This window comes from Scatophagus argus, chromosome 9 (assembly GCF_020382885.2).
Source record: "Scatophagus argus isolate fScaArg1 chromosome 9, fScaArg1.pri, whole genome shotgun sequence".
Taxonomy (NCBI): Eukaryota; Metazoa; Chordata; class Actinopteri; family Scatophagidae; genus Scatophagus; species Scatophagus argus.
In genome coordinates this window covers 10,796,169-10,808,604 of record NC_058501.1, presented here as the reverse complement: position 1 = coordinate 10,808,604, position 12,436 = coordinate 10,796,169, and the positions used below count along the sequence as shown (strand labels likewise).

The 12,436-nt window shown below is 39.9% G+C and overlaps 1 non-coding gene across 1 annotated transcript; it reads right to left on the bottom strand.

Moving 5' to 3' along the window:
• Positions 1-2,978: 2,978 nt before the first annotated feature.
• Positions 2,979-3,049, bottom strand: trnag-gcc. Its single transcript has one exon. It is a non-coding gene; the product is annotated as a tRNA-Gly (tRNA).
• Positions 3,050-12,436: the final 9,387 nt, after the last annotated feature.

Sequence of the window (12,436 nt, the reverse complement as noted above, 5' to 3'; positions counted from 1 at the left end):
CAATAGTTGTATTTCTTGCTATGATATTAGGTGTAGTTAATATAAATCAATGAATTTTTTTCCTCTGATATTTCTTAAGATGATACATGCACAAATTTCAGTGTCTGTAAGCGAGTGTGCCTTCATAAAAATGAAAGCTTACAAGTATGATGTGATTTCACTTTGGTCCAGTGAGTCTCTCTCTGTTAGTCTCAAGCTGGTGCACAGTGTCCCTGCCTGCCTCCTAGAATGGGTGTGTATCTCACTGTCTTGTGTATGCACACATGCTTGTGTGTGTCCACATGAGTGCATGTAAGCCTACACTTACGTGTGTGTGTGTGTGTGTGTGTGTGTGTGTATTCCCTGCATAGCTCCTGTCCGTTGTCAGTGTCAAAGCCGATCCGTTGGGCCTTTCAGTGCACAGGTGGCGATAGACTGGCCCCTAATGAGTCCATATGGGACTGTCTGGGAGAGGTGTGTGCTCGTGTGTGTGTGTATGTGTGTGTGTGTGTGTGTGTGCGTGTGCGTGTTTTTAAGCATGTGTTTTCCCATGAAAGCCAGTGTGTACTGTGTATATTGATGTTCTCCTTGTGTGTATGTGTGTTTAAGAGGTAAAACCCTGCTGCATGTGAGAAACAACACCCCACTTTGTAAATGTAGTTACGATAAGGTGAAACTTGCATCAGAGGGTGAACTCAGTGAACCTGCCAGCTACTCGTGTACATGATTATTTTGTTTTGCAGGCTGTTTGTGTGGTCTTTAATGTGTGTTTGTACTTTGCTGCATTGTACTCACAAGCATGCAGATTTGTATCCCATCTCACCTGTCAGCATACATACTTCACCGTCTTCTCACAGGAATGTACTATGGGCTTGCTAACCTGACTGTATGCCCTCCCTCTGTGTGCATATCTCTCTTAAGTCATATTCTATATCATTAAGACATGTCATACTGAATGCATTCATGTTGTTTTTGTGCTTATTCTCTGTCTATGGCCTCAGTACACAATGTGTCAGTGTGTAGCTTCATTTACACTCATTCTGCTCTTACAGAGTGTTAAAAGAACACAGACTCAGACTTGGCATGTTTACAGACAAACACATAAATACCTCCCCAAAGAGAAAAAGGAATAGTTTCATCAACCTTTAACTGCATTCTCACATATCAGCACACACTCACAAGCTTACACGAGCAAACTGTGCAACCGCAAAGTGATCAAAGCCTGGGTTCTATAACGCTGTTCAATTACAGTTCCATTGTTGTTGGCATTCTGAAACTTTTACACTGGTACAACTTTAAGATTCTTGTATTGCCAAAGAGAATTATTCTTAAGTTAATAAACTTTTACAGATAGTTATTTTTAACTGTGTATTGTCTGTATTGGGCCAATACTGTAAATGGTTAGATTTCTCTATACAGTTACTGTCCTGCAAAAATACTACCTGAAAAATTAGATTCTCATCTTGACTTATTTTTCAAAGTAGAATGATGTTTAAATGTTCTTGTACACATAAAGGTGGCAGTTAGATCAGTTAAACTGAACTTCAGTGAACAAACAGATCTGTGTGTCTCCCACTGTTGATAATGTTTGCACTCCACAAAGCTCATGCGTGTGTGTTATTCTGTGTACATATTTTTTCCATCTGAGTTCTATCTCTTGATCTGTTGACACAATAAAATGTCTGTGAGTCACTGAGATGAGTCAGTGGTTTGAAGCTGGTTTGACCTGTCTGCTGCATGAAACCCACATCTCATCTTCTGGTATAGAGAGGAAGGCTTTATGTCTGTGGAATATCAAAACTTTCAAGTGACGTGCAATAGTACCCTTGGTAAACATTTTTGGTGCATCTGCTTAGTGTCTAAAAAGTTTCTTACAAATCTGCGTCTGCATTAGTAGCATGCTACTTTAAAATGTGTTTTATTTTGAATAGCAACACAGACATAATCAAGCAATACATAAATGAGGGAGTGAGTGAGTGAGTGAAAGAAATCAAAGATGTGTGATACGTTCATAAATGTCACAATTAAAGTAGTTGTAGCATTGCGAAGAGTTGTTTTAATCTTTTCAGAACGTGTTGAATATGCTTTAACTATCATAATGCGTTTATTCCTCATGTGTAGCACAAGGCGGACAAAAATATCACTCGCAAAATCAGCTTGCTGTCAAATCATTTTTAATTGATGACATTTATCACAGATCTGGAGACAGACATTTGTACATTTTCTCACATTTATCCATCAAAACATGTTAACAAATTGATCAAATTAAATAACAGAGAAAGGATTAGAATTGTATACGCTTGGTTCTCTGCAAAACAAGGCAAACAAGCGCTTACCTGGAACACTGTGAAGAAGTGTTTGTCACATTGGAGGCATTGGCTGTTGATTGAAGACAAATTGTATTCAAATCTAAATTAAGATGAACTTTATTGATCCCGCAGTGGGGAAATTCACTTGTTGTGGCAGCTCACAAGGACAGAAGAGGAGTGCAAAAAGCAAAGAGTGTGCAAAAACAGTTACAAAAGAATGTAGAGGTAAAATAAATTAACAATTTACACGGTAAGTAAAAACAGTACACTATAAAGCTATATACAAGTCCTCATAAGGGAAGAAAGAGGACTAGACCATAGAATTATACAGTCTAACAGCAGTGGGAATGAAGGACCTGCTGTAGCTCCTTCCTACACTGAGGGTGTAGCAGTCTGCCGCTGAAGGAGCTGCTCAGAGCCTCCACTGTCTGATGCAGAGGGTGAGAGGTGTTGTCCATGATGGATGTCAGCTTGGCTAACATCCTCCTCTCACCCACCTGCTCCACGGAGTCCAGTGGGCAGCCAAGGACAGAGCTGACCCTCCTGACCAGCTTATTTAGTCTCTTCCTGTCCCGGTCCGTGCTGCCTGGTCCCCAACATACCACAGCGTATTGAATAGCAGAGGCTACTACAGAGTCATAACAAGTCCTTAGAAGGGGCCTGCACACTCCAAAGGACATAAAGCACGATTGCATTGACCGGGAATCGAACCCAGGCCTCCCGCGTGGCAGGCGAGAATTCTGCCACTGAACCACCAATGCCAAATTAGTGAATATAACAGAGAGATGAGAGATTGATAGAGAAATGAGAGATTTCCTTCTTGTGGTCTTGTTGATGTCACTGAACAACATAGGAAATATGCGACCTTAATAGCAAACTGTAATGATTATTATTTCTGTTCCACGGTTTAATATGTGAGTCACCACTTCATAGCTGAGGAGCATAGAGACTACATTATAGCAATAATCCACCACAGCTTCCCCCACCTCATACAACAGATGCAGGTCTTTCACAAATATATATAATTGGGAAAAATGAGAAGACAGAAGAAGGTAGTCTGTAAACAGCCGATAAAACAAATCCCACTTTCTCTTTATTTTAAATTGTTTAAGAATAAGTCCTCTTATTTAGTGTGAAGAACCTTGTCATAGTCCCATGTTTCATATAATAATACAATCTCCTCTAACATGTCTGAGCAGGAAGAATGAATTAAGAGGGAAATTTGGTATATTAGAAGCAGATGAGTGAGACAGGAAAGAATATGAGAGGATTTAATACAGCTCTTGACCACCTACTGAGTGAATAGTGCTGTATCAAACACAGTGAGGAAATGCAGCCTAATGTGAAGTACGTGACTTATTAAAGGGAAGAAAGTTGTTGCTTTATTGGTATAATGTTCAACAGTGAATTCACCATGGATTGATTCATAAACATCACTGTGCCAACATTAACTCCCCAAAATCTGACTTGTTCCTATGAAAAACACAGAAGGAAAACAAGATGCCGGTCAGTTTTTTGTTAGTAACTCCCTGGACTTTCAGAATGCTTGTTTGACTTTTTGTATTTGAAAATGGGAAAACGGTGAAATAAAATGCATATTATATAATCAGTACCAATGATAACAAGGTGCCTCTTAAGGATCTGTTGAAATACTGTAGAAATGTGGCATATAAACCTACAACATACTTTGATATTATTTCAAACTGGTAAATGGCATGTGTTAAATCATATCACAATAAAGCATTTAAAATGTCAACTCTTCAAAAAAAAATAAAAAATAAAATAAAAATAAAGACCTATGACTGACAACTATACATTTTTCAAATTATAGAGCAGATTTTGAAAAGGCTGTAAAGGGTACATAAATGTCATATAGAAAGTGACTTGGCAAGGAACCATGTCTATAATGCAAGGATACAAAAAAGAAAAGAAAAACACTGCACACCTCACTCATGCCATTTCACAAATAGATGCCATTTACTTCAAGGGTTGCAAAGCAGAGTGCATTCACCATCTTCCACAAAGTCCTGCAGAGAGTCTCCAATTTTGCAGTTTTAGACTGTAATTGACAGCTAACATGGTCTGCCATGTGTTCTTAAAAATTGGAACAAGCCGAACCACAGATAATGCACCATACAATACAGTACTCATTCCAGTCATTAAGGTTTTCTTTCAATTTCCTTTACGTTCCACATGATTTTTGAGACATTTACAAACAAGGCCTCAACAGGACACAAGATAAAAATAAAAGAAGAGAGAAAGAAATGTAAGAACATAGAATAGTAGGGAATTGTGACATACAGGAAGACAGTAAACACCATCCACAAATAAATGAGATTCACTTTAAGTGGCAAGGGATGTGCTGTGTAGTTGCCATTTCCAAATAATGGACCTGTCAAATGATGTGGGAGGATGGCAGTATGGAAACTAGGGGATGCTCCTTGTTCATTGGATGCATGTTTATGTAAAGGTCAACCTTATTATGCTGATATAGAAAGAGCACAATGGCCTAAACAAGCTTGTCAACCGAGGCAAGTAAGTGTCTGTCAGGGTTACACAGAGCGGAGGCAGAGTTAGCGATGATTTAGGCTACCACAGTACTACAAAAGGGGGAAAAAGCACTCCATTTTGAAAAATTACATTACTTCTTGCACAAAGATGTGAGATCCGCAATGTGAAGGCTGAGCAAAGTGTGCACTGATGTGACCAAAGCGAGTGATATAGAGAAAACCTTTCTTTACATTTTTAAGAAAACAAGAGATTCTGATTAAGCTTCAAGGAGATGTAAGCAGTGCAATTCTGTCTCATGATTAATTCATTTCCTCCCCCTCCACACCCTTGATTTTCCCCGACAGGTGCCTGTGTGTCCTCTTCCATTACCCATGTCATTTCCACTCCTTCAACTGCAATCCTCTCCCTTGTCCTTAACACTGATCCCTGAGGACCGACATACAAGTTGAGGGAATGTATGGCATGAATGGCAGGGATGGAGAAGGAAATCATGAGAAAGAGGGAGGAAAAATATTAAAAAAGCAACATGTTCTCTCTCCCTGAACAATTGAATCGGTTGCCAATCACTTCCAAAATAACATTATATGACTGTGCCCAAAACAATATGTGACCACTGGAGATGAGGCGTACTGGACCTGCGTCATGATGTGATTAATGTTGTGAAACAGTTGCCTTTGGGTTAGGCAGAAAACTAGTTAGTTGTTATGGCATGGTTATGTTGTGGCATAAGTTAAGTGCGTCACCTAAGTTAATATAATGTTGACTTCTGTGTCACACGGGACACAACTACTGGTCTCCTGGTGAAAATCCTGTGTTTGTTTGACCCGTCCATCCTCTCCGTCCTCTTCCCTGTGCAGATTTTGTCACTTTTCTGCTCTCACTACCTTGTTTTTGTAAACTCATGCATAGGTCATACTACACTGCTTTCACAGCTGTCAAGGTAGAAGAGAAAGCTTGCAAGAATATTCTCAATATCTGGCCTTGTATGCAAAGATACATATGTACATTTATAGACAAAGCGGTCAGAAAAATAACCAAGTCATCCCTTACTCAGAAAGACGTTGCAGTGAGACACACAATATAATCCTGTTTCAAATGCTCATCTGAGCACACTTGTATTCACCACATTACTAATTGTAAGATCACCTACAAAAATGTGTGAGAACCAGCTTGTAAGCCACCAGCTTCCAAACAGACGGATCTGATATAAATCCCAGTCACAGTGCTTACCGGTCGCAGAGGAGCTGCTGCTACTGCTGTTCTTCCACTACACTGATGCTACAGCATGCAGCTCTACAAAGTAATCCGCCATATAAATACTGCTTGAGCTGCCCTGAGATAGTTAAACTCTGACAGAAAATAAGAAAGATAAAAGTGTGCATGTGAAGGCGTTAAAGGTTGGTTGAACATTGAGGAAAGCGAGTCGCTAAATGGGATGCAGAGAGAGAAGGATAGGGGGAACAGGAGGGGAGGGGACAGGAAGCAATGGGTGATGAAGAGACAAAGGAAACAGAGCTTGTACAAGATTATGGGGGGCATGAGCCAAAACAACAAAAGTGTGAAAAAGTGACTATCCTAAATGATTGTTTTTCTGCCTGTGTTACCCTACACTACAGACAGCTGCATTCCCCCAGACACCTCAGACAATGGTTGAATAATGGTATTAGATGAAAAGTACGCAGCAGAACAGCAGGTCGAGAGAGAAAGGGTATACAGGAAGAGGAAGGGAGCAAAAAGGAATCAGTGAATGTACAAACAGAGAAAAGGAACGATGGACAGTCAGAAACAGAAGATATCGGCTGAGGATCAGCTTTCTCTTTCTGCCTCTTATTCTTTTCTGTTTCTCTTTTTTGTTTCTTTTTTATCTTTCCTTTTTATCTTTCTTTCCTCGTGTCTCATCCTCTTGCTTTCTATTTCTGCTGGCTCTCAGCATCCCCTTCTCTCCTTCTCTCTCTCTCTCTCTCTTTCTCTCTCTCTCTCTTTCTCTCTCTCTCTCTCTCTGTCTCTCTCTCTCACTCAGTCTGTAACTCCAGACAGTGTTGAATGTAGGTCACCCTGTCTGGAAGCTCCTCTCCCTCTCTCCCTCACCATTCATTCATTCCACCCTTTTCTACTTCTCTTTTTCCTCCTCTGGGGTTGTGATTTCTCTGGGCTGGGTGCCGGTTGCTGGACAGTTTGCCTTGCTGGATATCGCTGCGCTGGATTTGATTTATATTTCATATGGAGAGTGCAGAATCTGCACAATCACAAGGCCCGTCTGCATCTATATCCTGGAATGAGAGCGGGAGATTTCCATCATTTTGTCAGCCATAGCACGCAGGTGGAGACAGACCATAGCCAGAGCCCAAGGGGTCAGCGGCTGCAAGTGTTTTCAAAGAATGGCACGGTGAAACCTTTGGCGTTGGTCTTGCTTCCTTACTCCCATCCAAAAAAACGACCTCTAGAACATTGCATGATTGCTCGCCTCCAAAATCCATTCCATAGGTCCAAATTTCCATTTCTTCTTCCCGCTTTTTGTGTGTCTCTTTATTGGCTGGCAGGTTTAGTTGTGCATATTCCTTTAGTAATGACGATACTCCAAATCTCTTTGAAACAACTTTCAGAACAAGGCAAGAAATCCCTTAAACGTCTGTTGGCTTTTACAGCAGCTCTCCGGTAAAAAAAAATATGAAAAACGCCGTTCTGTCTTGCTTTTGCTCGCTCGCTGTCTCTTCCCCTCCAAAAAATATGGGAGTGGAGCAGAGAAGACTGTGTGTGTGAATGTGTGTCTGCTTCCCCTGCCTGCCGCAGTGCACAGCGACTGGCTTGGAGAAGTGAGGGAGGCAAAACGCAGACTGTTGCTAACTCTGTGGTGGCAGACTGGCAGAAAGTGACTGCGGGTGACAGTGGGATAGTTGATTGATGGCCTCAGCTGATTGCTGTATTACAACACTGCAGCCAGCCAGCCAGCCACACACACACGCACGCACACACACACACAGCCATAAGAAAATAGACATGAGACAAAGACACAAATGCTTATCCCAGGTATGAAGAATAGCTTTGGGGCTTTTCCACTGACACTTTTTTGCTGTGCCGAGTCACTCCACCATAGAGAAAAGCGTTTTAAAAGTCTCTATGTGCTCTCCTCTTTGTACTTTTGTAGCTTCTGTACCTGAATCTCTGTGGTTTGAAGTTTAGTTTCTCTCCTTCATCCCTGTTTTCCAGATATTTATTTTACTGTTTCACCATGTTTACTTTTAACTATATAGGAGTCACATTAAGTGACTGCTATTGAAAAAAAAAAACAAAAACTGTTTTGACATGAAACATGAACATTCATGATTATGCTGCTTCAAAATAAAAGGTACTTTTAAGTAAAGAAATAACGAGGAACTCTTATTGTGATAAATTTATAAGAAATGAAATAAGTTTATCACTGAACTAGCGGAGCTTTGTTAGCAGCTATTGTTTAATAATACTGCATAGAAGAAAAGTATAAGTAGAAACAGTGCAGAGATGTTTTAGATGAAGAGCTGCAGACAATAGGCTCTGGATGCATCTCTACAAACAGCTCACCTTCAACAGGTAAACAACTTCTTTTATCTGTTGTGCTGTGCGATGGAAAAACACTGCAGCAAAAATAACAGAGGATTGTCATTGTGAAGAATTTATAGAAAATGAAATGTGTTTGTCTACCACTCCTTTGACCACTTACACACTCTTTGAAACATCGTTGATTCAAGACAAGCATCAGTACCTCAGAGACACATGTTTCTTGATTTCAGCTGAAGCTTCTTTTTTCTTACTCTATAGGTGTACACATAAACATTTAGCATGAGTGACAGAAATGTTTGAACCTGACATACCAAGAGCAAACAGACATATGTGTATAATTCAGCACAGTACAAGAAATTCCTTCAGCTGTGGTAATGAAGTAGAAAAAGAAGACTGAAACAGATCACACATAACAGAATCATCAGATAAGCAAGAAGAACATTTGATACATCTTCTTTGTGGCAATTATGTAATTTAAAAAAACAACAACAATAATGATAATAATACATACATAATGTGCATTCTCTCAAAATATTGAAAGAACATAATTGTGATACCCAGTATCTCAATTCTCTATTTTAAGTACAGAGTGTCTCTGAAAAACACTCTTAAAGCAATAGTAACGTGTCTGCCTCCTTGCCTGTATGTGAAGTAACAGGAGATTGTCCTTGATTCCAAGTGTCCAGTGGAGAAAGGTAGATATAAATAAGGACAATAAGGATGAACTCATACACGAGAGACGAGACATATGCTATGTAGACAAAAGTAATGGGCCACCTGGTCATCACACTTTATCACAGGAACTTTAATGACACTGAAGTTCTAATTACAAAGACAGCTTTGCAGCTACAACAGGTTCCACTCTTCTGGGAGGGATTTCAACAGGATTTTGCAGTGTTTCTGAGGGAATTTTTACCTATTCATGCAGCAGAGCATTTGTGAGGTCAGACACTGATGTTGGACCAAAAGACCTGACTCACAATCTCTGTTCCAGTTCATCCCAAAGATGTTCGATAGGGTTGAGGTCAGGATTTTATGTGAGCCAGGTCAAGTACTTCCACACCAAACTCATCCAATCATGTCTTTATGGGCTTTGCTTTCTGCACTGGGGCACAGTCATGCTGGAATAGAAAAGGGACCTTCCCCAAACTGTTGCCACAGAGTTTGAAGTATAGCATTGTCGAAAATGTCTTGATATGCTGAAGCATTAAGATTTCCCTTCACTGGAATTAAGAGGCCGAGCCCAACCCCTGAAAAACAACCTCATCCCAATACTTTTTCTATATAGTGTAATTATACAGTCTTAATAACTAAGACTGGGAGTGATAAATTGCTTTTAATGTAGGTAAGAATAACTTTGTATTGAAACATCACCAAGTGATGAACATGATCCCAAAGTTGAAGTGTTAGTTGAGAAGCAGAGCATTTGAAAGGCTAACAACTGAGCAGTAGTGTTTGGTGGTACGCATTAATCCTGGTGTGGTGTTGTTGTTATTTTTCTGCTGTAACCCAGCCTGAACCACAACAGCAACGCGTTCCTATTTTTCTATTACAAGCTGTGTTTGTATATATAATGATTTATAAAAGAATATTTGTTTCAAATGTATGGCATATGCAAACTGATATCTGTCTACATTTCTGTGTATAAGTATACATGCATGTGTCCAAGTGTTTTCTCTGGGTAGAAGATAAGCAGACAGATGGATGGTGCCTCAATGGTCTAAACAGCTGGTGGTTATTGAGCTTGTATTGCTAACAGACTGAGACTCAGTCCACCCACTGGGAGCACATGGCCTTCAGCTTTCAGCCTAATATAGTGGAAACACACAGAGGACAGGATTCTCCAGGATTTTAGTTTACAAACACTTAAGGCTTTTAAATAAACAGCTTCTATTCATTTTTATGAATAGAACCTTTGTGATCATATTTGCATGCCAGAAATGGAAAATTAATGTTTTGACCATAAATTACTTCTAAAATGTACTGTGTAGCCGGACAGTGACAACATTTTAAGTGTTTAGTACAGTAACTGCTCTAATTTTTTGCATTGTATTTAGGTATTTGAGGGTAGCCTACACATACGTTTGACATTTAGAATAGAATTTTGACTCTGCACCCCGAATTTCTGATCTTACACTATGTAGCTTGGGTATTTGAATACGTTCTCCAACAAGAGGCACTAATTACACCACCAGCTATGCTGGGGAAACTGGATCACATTTGACAGAAAAAATGGCTCTCTAATTTTCTCTGTGATGTCCTCGTGCTGCTCTGTTTCAACTCTCTGTGAATTAGTTCCCTCATGGACAGATAGGGGGCAGCTGTGGCCTAGAGGTTGTGATCGGAAGGTCGCTGGTTCGATTCCCCCACCAGACGGGCAGGAAAAATTTGAGTGTGACGTAATGTCCACCCCCCCTCTCCTTAGCTGGCTGATGTGCCCTTGAGCAAGGCACTTAACCCCCAATTTGCTCCCCAGGTGCTTGATAGTTGCAGCCCACTGCTCCTGTGTGTTTCACTGCATGTTGCATGTTACATGTGTGTGTGTTTCAATCAGTAATGGGTTAAATGCAGAGAAGTAATTTCCCAGTTTGGGATTAATAAAGTAAATAAACTTTTTTAAAAAATTATTTCTTGTTAAAATAACTGCTAAATTCTGCCCTCAGTCAGTTAGCTAAGCTAGCTGACACTGCCAAGACCAGACTGGGAGCTCGGTGCACTGGGTTTCTGAGGTGTTGTTGGTGCTTGATGTTAGATGTGTGCAAAGTTGTCGACCTGCTAACTTTTGATCATGAGTAATGTGATCATAACAAATGAACTGCAGTCCAAAACTGTAAAAGTGCCAAATCACAACAAGCAAACACACAAAAACACAAAACAAAAACAAACAAAAAACACCAGTTCTTTTATAATGTTGCTTGAATCTGACCAAACATGTCTGTTACTACCAGACACTACTGAACAGAACAGCACACTTTAGCACTTTATGAACTAGGTTGAGTCATTGTGTAGTATTGTATTTACAAGCAAGTAGACATTTATATGAGGGCACCAACATGAAAAAAATTAATTTACCTTACTAATCCTGCTTGTCCTACTGTAGAGCCTAGTGGACCTGGAGAACGTAAGAGAGAACAATGTGGAGAGAGAGGTTTAACCATGACAGAGTGATTACACAGAGAGGAAGACATGCCATTCACCTGATGAAGGTTGAAGAAATGTAAACACAAGTGACAACCTTTCTAAAACCTTCCTCTCTCACTTAATCTATCTGTATGGCTCTCACTGCCATTTTTTTTATTTCCCCCATCCCTCTCTCTTTACATCACACACACACACACACACACACACACACACACACACACACATTGTCCACCACATCCTCTGCCTGCCAGGTGTGAAGAGGGAGGTGGCAGTTAGTAATTGGTGAGAAAGCACTTTGTCACTTTCCTGGATGAAGGATAGATTACATCCAATATGTAATATGTTCTATATGTTGGAAGACTGAGAATAGAAATCATATCCATTCTTGTTACAGGAACCCCAAGGCAACCTCAAAGAGTGAAAAATGAAATGCAATTGCCTCACTGTCATTTTTAATATAATAAACTCTAATTTCACAAAACATTTAGCTAAGCAACCCCCATCTAGAAATTCTGAAGGATATTAATTTTATATTGTATTCAAATCATCTGAGATTTGCTGAAGACTTCACTTTCTACATATATTGCATACGTTTTACAAGAGATACACAGTTTCAGATATAGCACTAAATTGTAAAAACATACAGGAAACGCTTTCACACCTTGCACAGACATCCAGTCTTGCAGCCATATTCAGTCTCATATTATTAGCAGTCCTCCCTAATTGGCTCTAAAAGTTGCAAACAATGAGCTTCCTCTGAGGAGCTATTTGCAAAGCTGCTTTTCTGAGGGATTCACTGAGCAGGACTTGCCCCGTTGCTATAAATCACATAACCTTTCTGAATTCATTTACTCACTATGTGAACAGATATTGGTTGACAGGTGATCAGTCAGTGTCAGTGAATGTGAAATGTATTATTCATCAATATACAGGAGTGTGAAAAGAAACTGATTTGGTCA